At 40.8% G+C, this 14,346-nt stretch overlaps 1 protein-coding gene across 1 annotated transcript in view; it reads right to left on the bottom strand.

Moving 5' to 3' along the window:
* The window catches only part of ZNF644 (zinc finger protein 644), a gene marked incomplete at its 5' end in the record, with an annotated part of 83,973 nt that overhangs the window by 30,007 nt on the left and 39,620 nt on the right, over positions 1-14,346 (bottom strand).

The following is a 14,346-nucleotide window of genomic DNA, read 5'->3' as shown; positions in this document are numbered from 1 at the left end:
CCTAAAACTTTTTACTCTGAAACAATGTGTGTTACAATTTTAGGTTACTTCATATTAAAATATAGGTTAAAAAATTTTAGACATTTTTGACAATAGATGTAATCTTTCTGAGAAGACAGAGTATTTTTTTAAAAGACTGCTGCAAGTTGGGGACATACATACATGCCACGGCTGTGATTACTGCCCCTACTAGTAAGAGTTCCCTTACACTCTGTTCTTACTCTGCACTTAGAAATGGCCTCATTATACAGGGACTGTCCGTCTTTCTAAAAGGATGTAAGTTCTCAGAAGGCAGGGACTGTGACCTAGTGATATTCATGTATCTGAAACCTAACACAGCACTTGGTATAGGTGCTGAGGCACAACTCGTTGAAAAAAGGAATAGTGTTGAATGAATAAAAACACAACTGCAAAGCAAAAGCTCTTAAAGTATAGAAAAACAAAACAAAACCGTTTTCTTTCATGAAATCTGGATTGCCTATTCAAATACAGCAGGTCCTCGGGTTACATCGGAGATCAGTTCCTACGGTGCAACGGTGCAACGTAACGTGATTTTCGCTGTAAGTCGGAACCCCCCTACATAAGCACCTACGTCACTCACATGGAGCACATACACAGCAGTAATGAAGTGAAACAGTAAAAGAAAGTTTAAAAGAAAGATAATTCCTGACCTGTACTTGTGGTAAATAAATAATAAAAAACATAAAGCACATATATACATACATTGAAATGACAGAACTTTTTAATAAATACTATAAATGGGAGATGGCCCGTAACCACGAAACAACGTATGTGGAGTCCGACATAACCCGAGGACTATCTGTAATGCCAATTTCATTGTGGTCCTGATTTCTTGACTCACCTATTGTAGCAAGGCCTTCAAAATACCCAATAATCCTCAAGTACAACTTAAAGAACCCGCTATTTGGCAACCTTAGGTATTAACTATTTGAAATACTGCCATAAAATCTCATATTTCTTTTCATTTTGTACATAGTAGTAAGTATAGTTCATTCATTCTCCAAATGTTTATTGAGCTTTTACTATATGCCAAGCACTGCTCTAGTATTAAGGATACATTTGTAAACAAGACAGACTAGGTTCCTCCTCTCAGATAAAGAATAATAGTATATTATTAATAATCGTTTTTATAGTATTTTAAGTTGGTATAATAAATAATACCGTTTTAAGACAGCAGGAACTTACAATCCAAAAATTAGAAATAAAACATTTTCAATAAAGATTATTGTTTCTAATATCTTCTAGGCTACCAATTACATGCTTTGGAAAAACATTAAGTTTAATTCAAAAATAAAAACAATTTTCTAATTATTTATTTCAGAACTTGGAACAAGCACTTATAAATACAATCTTATCTTATGAACAGATGCGTTCTTTCATACAACATACATTACAAATATCTTTCTTTGGCATTATTATTTATACAAACAATCATTTTTCCGTCCCTCATAGGTCTTAGAATTCTGTTCTGAGATTGGCAAACTTCCAAATAATAAAAACAGACTTTCAATAAGATCATATTCAATGATATCACCCCAAAATGGTGCTAATGCATCACCCAGCAGGAGTCTGTTCATCACATACACAGAAGTTAAAAATGGGCAGCACATAAACATGTGTTAGGATAGAGTGTGCAAATGTCAGTGAAAAGAAAAGCAAACACTGATGATATACTATTATTCATTCCTGATATTTCTCATTACATTTGGTATGAAAAGTCAAATGCCCAAATAGGAACAATCTTACGTAAATCCGAAATGGACAATAGAATTTTTTAAAACTAGAATGAAAGACACTTACTTTTTGTTCCTACTTATTATAATCACAGAGGTAGACAAATATATGCTCAGTCAATTTGAAATCCTATATTAGCTTTTCTCAACAGGAAGCAACGTTGCTAACGAAGTGGTAAATTCAGTGTTAATGAGTGGCTTCACTGTTATCACCTCAGAGGTAAAACCTTCCATGTTCCATGTCCTACCCATCTGTTCTGGTGTTAGAGGTTCAGAGATAGAACAGACGTTTCCCATTTAAAGCAACTTCATTGGTAACCCCTGAACAGCAGGGTGACAAACTACATTCATGTCGGCTTGGAGACTGCATCCTCATTACCAGAATGGCTTTATAAGAGCCTTACATAAGTTCCCATTCTGAAGATACCAAACTGTTTTGCTCAGAAACATAAAAATAATATATGTACATAAGAGATATTTTCTTTACAAAATACACCTAGCAAACAGAAAAACAAAAGATCAAATTAAGCATTTAAAAAAATGAGGTCTTTAACAATCAAAGTTTTACTTCACACCTATATAATGAAATATACCTGACATACCCCCAAACTAATGATTGTCAATCTCTACTCAAAAACAGAGAAGTTACTCTTTTTCAGAATTATTATTAATACAAATATTAAAAATCTACTCCATCAGTTAAATGAGGCAATAAACACTTCACTCACTAAGCTGATATTTTAGCAACAATAAACAATTTTCCTGTTTTAATTTTCAGAATTTATTTTAAGTGAAAATGTTCAAAATACATTTTTAATAATATTCAAGACTCAGCTGTTGCATCGAGATACAATACAGAACAATGGATCATCAAAATATGTTGTACTGAATGGATCTAGAATTTTAACATAAAAATATTTCCCTACATTCATGGCTGATTATGTGACATATAGGCAAGAAAGCATTTGACCTGTAAGCTAATTTCACACTGTCTCATATAGCTTTTCCAACTGTCTTTATATAGTCAAATACACATAACAGAACCAGCAACACCATTTTATGTTAATATTATTATTAAGTAGGGGATATACTTGAAGATAGGCATTATTCATTAATTAAAAAAAAGGGAAACTAATAAATTAATAAACTTGTTATATATTGTTTGGAATCCCTAAATTTCAATGAATTTGCTGTGTCATTTACTGTGTCCTACATGTAATCACATAATCATAGAATTTTTCTTTTAACTGAATTTTAAAATGTTCTTTTAGAAAACTCACACACTTTATAAAAAGCTGCAAATGGAATTTTAAATCTACATAAAACATATTTCACTGTCTAGAAAACCATAATGAGTTCTACAGCTATAACTGCCTGTAGTTATATAGTGTGAGCATTAAAAAAAGCACAAAGGTCAGATCTGTCTTCAAGATGACAGATCATCACTTATATGCCTGAAGCTAGACTTATTGTCTCAGAAATTTCAAACATCAGTATTTTTGCAAACTATCAGCACTTGCTATAACACCCTCACTACACTACATCTTGAGGTTACTACAGAAGAAATGAGGTGATAATTGCATATTAACATAATTATTCTGTAATCCCTCTGAGCAAGCTTTCTAGGTCACTCAGTAATTCAGATTATATACAATCTTCCTGTCATCTAATCTATGCTGTCCACTTTCTGTTCATGAATAATTCTTTTTCTGATAGAAAATAAGCTTAATTTCATTCTTTTATGTACATTATTAATTGTATTTATTGCAAGTAGGTTAATATTTTGTGGGTACTTATTACATTATGCCAACCTTTGTCATGCAGTATAATTTCACACAAAAATATAGTACAATTTGTCACTGTTCTATATTAGTTCATTAAAAACTATATTATACAGCTATAAATAAATTATAATGTTGCCTACTAGCTGAGTTACAGTTAGGATTTGTCAAATTTTCACAAATCCTATGTCCATTTAAATTATCCTTGAGAACACATGACAACTTCAGTAAGTCATATATGCAATTGGGTTAAGAAGAGAAAACCATTCACAATCATTATTCTAATTACAAAACAAACCTTAACTGAAATACTATAGCTAAGATTACTGTAGTATTTAGGCCTATATATATTATACACAATGTACAAATGTATACCTACTTCTCATCTAGTTTATAATGCAAGATAAGAAGAGTACACTGTATACATCCATACCATCCAGGTAGTACCTTACTATGGATATATATTGAGAGGAAACACTAAAAAAAAACACAAAACATTCATAAGAGTTCCAGCATACCACATGATGAAATAAGGAGAAAACTTGGTATGCTTAGCCTAACAATTAGTCAATACAATTAACAATCTTCAAATGTTTGAAGCTTTAGAGTACAGAAGGAAGAATACATAATCAACGTGTCTGAATCATAAAGATGTAGATTTCATCCCAAGAATAAGAAAAACTAGAAACAGGAGTAATTCAATATTACAAAGGGCTGTCTTACACAACAGTGGACTGAATGGCTCAGCATGTTGAACTATTTGTTAGGAACAATGCAGAAGGGAATATGGCAATGGAGATTGGATAAAATAATTTTTAAGGCCCTTCCTCATATATAGTATATATTTAATGTTTGCATACTACATTATTAACATTTAATACTATTTGAAATGAGCTAAAAAAAAAGTGAAATATAATATTGGATTTTAAAAACATTCTCTAAATTCAAAATTACCTGAAATAAGCCTTTAGTCAACCTGTAACATGTTGATAAGCTGATTACTGAACAAGGAAAAGTATGGCACCAAATGACTAACACACTAAGGCCACAGAGCTCATTTAACAACTGCACTGCTAACAAGTTTTTACTTATTACATGTACAATTTTGTAGTTTCATTTATAAAACCATAAATATTTTTATCGTGAATTGAAATAGTTACAAAATTTCACCCAAATTTATACAAGGTATTATATAATATTTAGAAAATGCAAGTACTTATTAATAATCAAATGTATAGCTCTATTCAAGCAAATATGACTTAAAATTTATTTTTCAGGTTTACTCATAGAAAGAGAGAATGATGGCATAGTTAAGAGTAGCAATTTTGAACCATAATTACAGAATGCATGATTTTTAATTTATTCAACCTATAAAAATCAAAATGTTATCAATAATACACTATTATTTAATAAAAGGAAACTACAGCACATTTAAAACTGAGATTACAGGGAAATTTTTAATTATTCTTAACACTAATCAAATGGTATTGCTGGCAGTTATTTTTTATTACAGTACTGCTATCTGAGGAAGATCATACAAGATACATATGTATGAAAAACTGCTATCAATAAAAAGGAATACATTTTGTCCCCAGTGAGTAATAAGAATTATATATTCTTTAGTTCAGAGGAGGTAGAAGATACTATAAAATACCATGGCTAAGAAAAGCCTCACAGAAAAGAGAGGGTTTGGGCTAAATTTTATACTGCAGTGCCAACAGACTCTTTGGAGGCAGACATGCCTGGGTCTGAAAAATGGTTCCATAACTTTCAGCTTGGGGTAAAGTTACTCCACTTTCCTTAAATTCCCATGACTTTATCAATAAAATAAGGATAAAGTCTACTTATAAGATTGTGAGGATTAAATAAAACAATGTACATAAAGCAAGTAGCACAGGGCCTGGCATTTAGTAATTACTCATTATGTGTAATTCCCTATGACCCTTGCCATTAACTTATTTCATTTATGGAACGATGACAGTGAATTTCTATACTGCTCCTACTGATGGAGGCCCTTACAAGCAGAAATTTATCCTGGGAGGAGATACCTGGAACTTTATACTACTCCCAAGGTATAATAAACAGGATAAATGGGCAGAAGCTAAAGAGTTAGAAGAAGAAGCGTATCTTAAAGAGTTCCTGAGGCTAGAATAACAACACTCTTGTGGGGATAAAGCAGGGCTTCAGTGAAATAATCCTATCTAATAAAAGACAAAAAGGGTAATTAACCATACCTTCGCTATGCTTCCCATTGGCTAATCAGGGCGATATGCAAATTAACTGCCAACCAAGATGGCGCCAGCAGCCACGCAGCTGAAGCGAGCAGGAGGAAGCTTGCTCCAGTGATGGAGGAAGCCAAGGTTCCCCGCCTGCCACGGCCCAGCTCTGAGCTCTGAAAGCAACTAAGTTTCAATTATAGAAGCCAAACAAACTCCAGATACCTGCTTTCAGCCAGCCATGGCCACGGAGCTGGAGCCGGTTCTCAGCTCCAGTGACAGCAATGAAGTTTCAATTATAGAAGGTAAATAAATCCCAGAATAAAAGAAAAAAGAAAAAAAGGAGAGACTGGGAGCTTCAGTCACCAGCCAGCCTGAAAACGGCCCTCAGCCCCTCACCCAGACTGGCCAGGCACCCCAGTGGGGACCCCCACCCTAAAGGGGGTGTGGCCAGCTGCAAACAGCCATCAGCCCCTCACCCAGGGCAGCCCCGCCCCCAGCAGAGACTCCCACCCTGATTAGGGGCGTGGCCTTCCTGCAAACTTCAGGTGGCCCCTCAGCCAGGTCAACCCCGTCCCCAGCAGGGACCCCTACCCTGATCGGGGGCAGGGCTGGCCTGCATACCCTGCAGCCCCTGCCCTTGTGGCCCCACCCCCCTACAGGCTCCCCACACCCTGATCCGGGACTCCCTTCAGGGCAGGCCAGCCAGCCCCCACCAATGCACTAGGCCTCTATCCTATATAATAAAAGGTTAATATGCAAATTGACCGTAACGGCAGAATGACCAGAATGACAACTGGAGGTGCACTGACCACCTCTCGGTCCCTTCTCCCAGCCATCAAGCACCAATCACCTGATGGCGAACAGGGAACCAGAGGTGGGTGGGCGTGGGGCCGGCTGCAGGCAGCTGGGGAAGATGACCCTGATCGCAGGCCAGGCCTAGGAACCATACCCGCTCACGAATTTCATGAGCCGGGCTCTAGTAATCTATATATGTAACAGAGGAATATGCAAATTAGCAGGGACACCATAACATCATGACCAAACAGCAGGGACCTGAGGCTGCATGGTGCCTGGCTGGGGCGAGGGACCTCAGGCCGTGCCCCCCTGCCCAACTGGGATTGACAGGGGACCTCAGGACCACCCCAGTACTGGACCGGGGGACCTGAGACTGTGCCCCCACCTGGCACCGGGCTGGGGGACCTGAGGCTGCATCCCCCGCCCGGAGGAGCTTGACGGGGGTGGGGCTGGCTGAGTCTGGGTCTCACCCAAAGGGGGTGGGGCCGGCTGGGTCTGGGTCTCCTGCATGCTTTAAGTGTATGTGGGTGGTGGGCAGGGACTTGACTCTAGGTCCCATGGTGAGCCCCAGACTCTGACAGGAGGGAGATTTTTATATACATTTTACTAATTTTCTTTCATCTCTGACACTTATATTATAGAGAAAGGGCAAACAGCAATATTAAAATATTTCCTCTAATTCCCTTTTAATGTGCACAAATTTCGTGCACCGGGTCACTGGTATTTAATAAGCAATCAGGGGAATTACAGTGCTTGACTCAGTGCTCTAAGGAAAAAGATCATGAAGTGGCCACTCAGTATTTAGAAGTTTCTGATTCCTTAAGGTCTGTCAAGGAGATGAATTTACCTTCCCTCTCTCATAAAACACCATGAAATGAAAGCAGATGGACTAGAAGAGAAAGATATACCAAGGCAGCTAAAACCATAAACTAGAACAGTCACTGAGAAGGACTACTGAAAAGAATGGAATGATATCAAAACAAACAAACAAGAAAACTAAAACCAGGTTTCAGCCCCAGCTGGTTTGTCTCAGTGGATAGAGTGTCGGCCTGTGGACTGAAGGTCCCGGGTTCGATTCCAGTCAAGGGCACATGCCCGGGTAGCGGGCTCAATCCCCAGCAGGGGGGCATGCAGGAGCCAGCCGATCAATGATTCTTTCTCATCATTGATGTTTTTATCTCTCTCTCCCTCTCCCTTCCTCTCTGAAATCAATAAAAATATATTTTAAAAAATAAATAAAACCAAGGTAGCATACAAAAGAATATAAATTAGAATAGCATATTCTGTCAAGACTAAGTGTTAAGTGAATGGAGTAATAACTTAAGGGTTTGGAGTAAAATTATTTTGACTACAGAATCTTCTATGGCAGTGGTTCTCAACCTTCTGGCCCTTTAAATACAGTTCCTCATGTTGTGACCCAACCATAAAATTATTTTTGTTGCTACTTCATAACTGTAATGTTGCTACTGTTATGAATCGTAATGTAAATATCTGATATGCAGGATGGTCTTAGGCGACCCCTGTGAAAGGGTTGTTCGACCATCAAAGGGGTTGCGACCCACAGGTTGAGAACCACTGTCTATGGAGATACAATACATAATATTCAAATGTGAGGACACAAAGCCTCTAAATCGGTGGTTCTCAACCTTGGCTGCACATTAGAATCATCTGGGAATCTTTTTAAAATCCTGATTTCTGGGCCTCATCCGGAAATTCTGTTTCTTTGTTATGGGGTGGGGCCACAACATTAGTAACAAAGAAACAGAATTTCTGGAGGATGAGGCCCAGAAATCAGGATTTTAAAAAGATTCCCAGGTGATTCTAATGTGCAGCCAAGGTTGAGAACCACTGCTCTAAATGTTACCCACTCACCTACCATCTCAGAAAACATTTTCCAAAATGTTGAATGTCAGGGGATCTGAAAATGGCTGAAAGTAGTGTGCTAAGTATATTTTTTATTATTTTATACAATAACTAGAGGCCTGGTGCACGGATTCGTGCACTGGTGGAGTCCCTCAGCCTGGCCTGCAGGGATCGGGCCGAAACCGGCTGACATCCCTCGAGGGGGTCCCGAATTTCGAGAGTGTGGTTCTCGGGTGACACACCCCAGAATCAGGCTCCCTCCTCTCTGGTTCTGGTTGTGTCACCTGAGTACTGCAGCTGCCAAGTCACTGCAGCTCGCAGCTCCTGTGTTGAGCATCTGCCCCCTGGTGGTCAGTGTGCATCATAGCTACGGTTGGGCTCCTTGCTCTCTTCTCCCAATATTATGTGACTTTCTCTCTGTACCTGTCTCTCTTCTTTCATCTCACTTTACCTTAAATTTGGCGGTAACCGATGACTTGTGGGCATTTAGCTGCAAAATGCAATTATTTAGCAAACAGGATTTACTTAGCTTGGAATCTAGTCAGCCTAGGGCAGGACCCTGCTCAATGTCAGGCTCCTGCCAAGGCCCTTCTGCCAGGCAGAGTCCTGTGATGGTGGGAACCTCTTTCTTCCCACCTGAGCTGCTCCTTTGCCTCCTTACCTCCCTAGAGGTTGCCCGCTGGTGCTACTGTCCACCAGGAAGATGGAAAGCCCTGGCCTGTTTCCTACTCGAGAGTGGTAGCAGGAAAATTCGCTACCTCCACTGGAAATCGATATTAAGCAGATGGGCTGGCATGGGCACCAGATGTCAGGGACACAGCCAGTAGGTCCTACATGTCTCATTATTTAGCTAATCGAGTCAAAAAGTTTCTGTAAGGGCCAGACCCATGACCTCTGCAATGGGCTAGAGGCCCGGTGGGGAGCCAGACCGAAGTGGGGAGCCAATGGGCTTGAGGCCTGGTCCACAGATTTGTGTACCGGTGGAGTCCCTCAGCCTGGCCTGCGGGGATCAGGCTAAAACTGGCTCTCCAACATCCCTTGAGGGGTCCCGGATTGCGAGGGTGGGTCTCAGGTAACACACCCCAGAATCGGGCTCCCTCCTCTCTGGTTCTGGTTGTGTCACCAGAGAACTGCAGCTGCCAAGTTACCGCAGCTCAGCAGCTCCTGTGTTGAGCGTCTGTCCCCTGGTGGTCAGTGCGCATCATAGCTATGGTTGGCCAGTCAAATGGTCAGCCAGTCGCTTAGGCTTTTATATATAGACTAGAGGCCCGGTGCACAAACATTTGTGCACTCGGGGGGGAGGAGGGTCCCTCAGCCTGGCCTGTGCCTTCTCGCAGTCTGGGACCCCTCGGGAGATAACGACCTGCTGGCTTAGGCCTGCTCCTGGGTGGCAGAGGGCAGGCCCAATCCCTAGGTGCAGCCCCTGGTAGGGCTCAGAGCAGGGCCGATTGGGGAGTTGGGGCGCCGCCCCCTGTCATGCACAGAGCAGGGTCGATGGGGACGTTGCAGCGCCACCCCGTCACGCACAGAACAGGGCCCATCAGGGGGTTGGGGCACTGCCCCCTGTCACTCACAGAGCAGGGCCAATCAGGGGGTTGGCGCACTGCCCCTGTCGCTCACAGAGCAGGGCCAATCAGGGGGTTGGGGCGCTGCCCCCTGTCACGCACAGAGCAGGGCCATCAGGGGGTTGGGGCGCCGCCCTCTATCACCCACAGAGCAGGGCCGATCAGGGGGTTCGGGCGCCGCCACTATCACACTCAGGGCAAGGCCGATGGGGAGGTTATGGCTCTACCCCATCACACACAGAGCAGGGCCTGTGGGGGGGAGGGGTTGGGGCGCCGCACCTTGTCACACACAGAGCAGGGCCGATCAGGGAGTTGGGGCGCCGCACCCTGTCACACACAGAGCCGCAGGGTGATCAGGGGTTTGGGGAGCTCCCCCCTATCTAGCACAGAGCAGGGCTGATCAGGGGGTTGGGGCGCCTTCCCCTGTCACGAACAGAGCAGGGTGAATAGGGAGGTTGTGGCCCCGCTCCGTCACACACAGAGCCGCAGGGCGATCAGGGTGTTTGGGCGCTGCCCCGTCACGCTGATCCTGGTGCCGGGAGGCCTCCCGGCTCCGCTGATCCCAGTGTTGGGAGGCATATTACCCTTTTAATATATAGGGTAGAGGCCTGGTGCACGGGTGGGTGCCGGCTGGTTTGCCCTGAAGGGTGTCCTGGATCAGGGTGAGGGTCCCCACTGGGGTGCCTGGCCAGCCTGGGTGAGGGGATGATGGCTGTTTGCAGCTGGTCACACATCCTTCAGGGTGGGGGTACTCATTGGGGTGCCTGGCCAGTCTGGGTGAGGGGCTGAGGGCTGTTTTCAAGCTGGGGGTGACTGAAGCTCCCAACCGCTCCTTTTTTTCTTTTTTCTTTTTTATTCTGGGCCAGCTTTAGCTTTGAGGCTTGGCTCCAGCTCTTAGGCCTCTGCTGATGAAAGTAGGTTTCTGGCCTTTGCTTACAATGTTGCGATACTGCTGGCTGAAGCCTGGCGGATTCTGGCCTTTGCTTACAATGTTGCAATCCTGCTGGCTGAAGCCGGGCGGGCTAAAACAGGTTTCTGGGGTTTTGTTTAGCTCCTATATTTGTTACATAGTTGCTTAGAATTGCAGCTCAGAGGCCTGCAGAGGCAGGTGGGGAACGTTGGAGTCCTCCGTCACTGAAGCAAGCAAGCCTCATGTTAGTTTCAAGCTGCCTGGCTGCCGGCCGCCATCTTGGCTGGCAGTTAATTTGCATATTGCCCTGATTAGCCAATGGGAAGGGTAGCGGTCGTACGCCAATTACCATGTTTCTCTTTTATTAGATAGGATAAGGTTATACATATTATTTATTAATAGTGATTGAAATTATAAATTAAATCTTTCTTAAAATTATAAGGTTCATCACTAGAAGAATAAAATTAAAAATTAAATATACTCAATATATGTAGTATCTTCAGATTTAAATAAGAAAGTATAATATGCTTTGAGTGGGAAACTGACAAAGAACTTTGAAATGAAAAATTACTAAAACAAAAACAAAACTCAAACCTCTCCTCCCCCAAAACAACCCTCAAAAGGTAAGTGGAAGAGCAGAGTGAATACAGATGAAGAAAAGAGGTATTCCTCCAGAACACAGATTTTGTTTAAGGGGCAAGAAGAGAGCCCGACTAATATGTCTCAGTGGTTTAGCGTTGAGCCCTGAAACAGGAGGTCACAATTTGATTCCCAGTCATGGCACATGCCTGGGTTTTGGCCTTGATCCACAGTGAGGGGCTGCATGCAGGAGGCAGCCAATCAGTGATTCTCTCTCATCACTGATGTTTCTATTTCTCCTTCTCCCTTCTTCTCTGAAATCAATAAAAATAAATATTTTTTTAAAGAATCAATATAATTAGTGAGCAATTAAGCCACTAACATATGCAATTAAATCTAGTAACTGTTGATAATATTCAGAACGAATTCCTATGAAATGAAATTATATAATATTTAATAACATGAGAATTAAGATCCCAAAAAGACTTCAACATGGGAGGTTAGACTAGTGGACACTTATTAAAAGAAAATCTTTTAAAAAACGTGTTAAGCCGTAACCGGTTTGGCTCAGTGGATAGAGCGCTGGCCTGTGGACTGAAAGGTCCCAGGTTCGATTCCGGTCAGGGGCATGTACCTTGGTTGCGGGAACATCCCCAGGGGGAGGTGTGCAGGAGGCAGCTGATCGATGTTTCTAACTCTCTCTCTCCCTTCCTCTCTGTAAAAAATCAATAAAATAAATATTTTTTAAAAATGTGTTAAAATGTTACAAGTAACTAAAATAGTGAAATAATATATATAATTTCAAATCTTTAGCATTAAAAAATGAAGAAAATTTTATTGATCAATTAAAATTAAAAGCAACAATGGGACACAGCAAACAGAAAATAAAAATAAGAAAGCAGGAAAAGTCCAAACACATCAGTTTTCACATTTATTGTGAATATATTAAGAAAAAGGCATTTATATTTATTTTGTTTTTAAGGATGCTGTATGTTGTTTATGAAAGAAATACCAAGACTAAAAATAAGATTATGAAACAACAAACTATGCAAATGTTAATAATAAAAAAAGATATCTCTATCAAAAAATCAAATGAAGTTTAAGGCAAACAACAGTAAACCCGCTAAAGATGAAAATTATACACTGTTATTATATACCAATTAATAGTACATATTATTAATATATACCAAGAATATACAATATTCATTACTCCATTTGCACACAACCAAATGGATACAAAATATATAAATCATAAACTTTTACAAGTATTAGAAGAAACTGACAGTTACAAAGGGAGACTTTAAAAAATTCTCCAAAGCCCTGACTGATCTGGCTCATTAGATAGAGCGTCAGCATGCGGACTGAAGGGTCCCAGTTTGATTCCGGTCAAGGGCATGTGCCTTGGTTGCAGGAACATCCCCAGTGAGGGGTGTACAGAAGGCAGCTGATTGGTGTTTCTCTCTCATCGATGTTTCTAACTCTCTATCTCTCTCCCTTCCTCTCTGTAAAAAAATCAATAAAACATTTTTTTTTTAAATTATCCACAAAAGTCAACAAACAGATCAAGGACAATATTCTCTTCCCATCTCTTCTTCTTCTTCTTCTTTTTTAAATTGGTTTTAGGGAGAGAGAGACAGAGAAACATTGATGTGAGAAACATCGACTGGTTTCCTTCCATACATGTGGTGACCAGGGATTGAACCAGAAACCTTGGTATATGCCTTGACGGGAAATCAAATCCATCACCTTTTGGTATATGGGACGACACTCCCATCAACTGAGCCACACCAGCCAAGGCACCACTTCCTCTTTTAAGATCACTTTTCTCTTACTTTACAAACACAAATATGCAACTTGCCCTTCCCAGCAGTTGTTCAGGTCAATAACCTTGGAGCAATCTTCCTTATTCTCTTGTATTCAACACTTCACATCCAAACCATCAGGAAATCCTATTTCTACTATCTTAAAATTACATCCAGAATGCAGTCACTTCTCACTACTGCTACATCTAGGTCCACTGTTGTCTCTCCCCTGTATTATTTCAACACCTTCCTAATCTGGTTTTAGTGAATCTTCCTTTATCTTTTCTCAATATCACAAATCATCTTAAAACCTAAGACATATAATAATATTCCTCAGAACCCTTCAAAGCCTCCCTGTGTTTTTTTCTCTGAGAGAAACAACTAAAAAATGCCACCGTTTTTCAACCTTCTCTTAGGGGATAGGACAAAAAGAAGTTTAAAGACCACTGATCAAATACATAGAGGTCTACACAAGAAATAGACATTCTTATTTATAAACTAAAGTGGAACATTTATAAAATCTAGTATAGCCTGGCCAGCCTGGCTCAGTGGTTGAGCATCGACCTATGTACCAGGTCACAGTTCAATTCCCGGTGAGGGCACATGCCTGGGTTGCAGGCTTGATCCCCAGTGTGGGGCCTGCAGGAGGCAGACAATCAATGATTCTCTCTCATCATTGATGTTTCTATTTCTCTCTCCCTCTCCTTTCCTTTCTGGGGAAAAAATCTATTATAATGACCACAGAAAATTTCAAACAGGGACAGAAATCATATAAATCATGTTCTCTGGCCACAATGCAACAAAACTAAAAATGAGATACAATTAAAGAGTTAAATATCGTGTCAACTGTATAGCAATAAGACTGAAAAAAATATCTACTAAAAAAGAAAAGTTAGTGAACATAACTAATAACATAAAAAAATAAAAAGAGAAAGGTCAGAACAAAAAATCTAGAATGAGCAGAGAGACAAAAGGATAGAAAATGAAGAAGCCCCCTCTTCCCCCCCCCCCAAAAAAAAGGATACAGTGGAATGATCTATTTAGTGGAAATCCTAGAAATAGGGAGAAAATGAAACAG

This window comes from Myotis nattereri (genome assembly GCF_964212035.1).
Source record: "Myotis nattereri genome assembly, chromosome: 3".
NCBI lineage: Eukaryota > Metazoa > Chordata > Mammalia > Chiroptera > Vespertilionidae > Myotis > Myotis nattereri.
The sequence above is the reverse complement of the archived record's forward strand: the minus strand, read 5'-3'. Positions and strand labels throughout refer to the sequence as shown.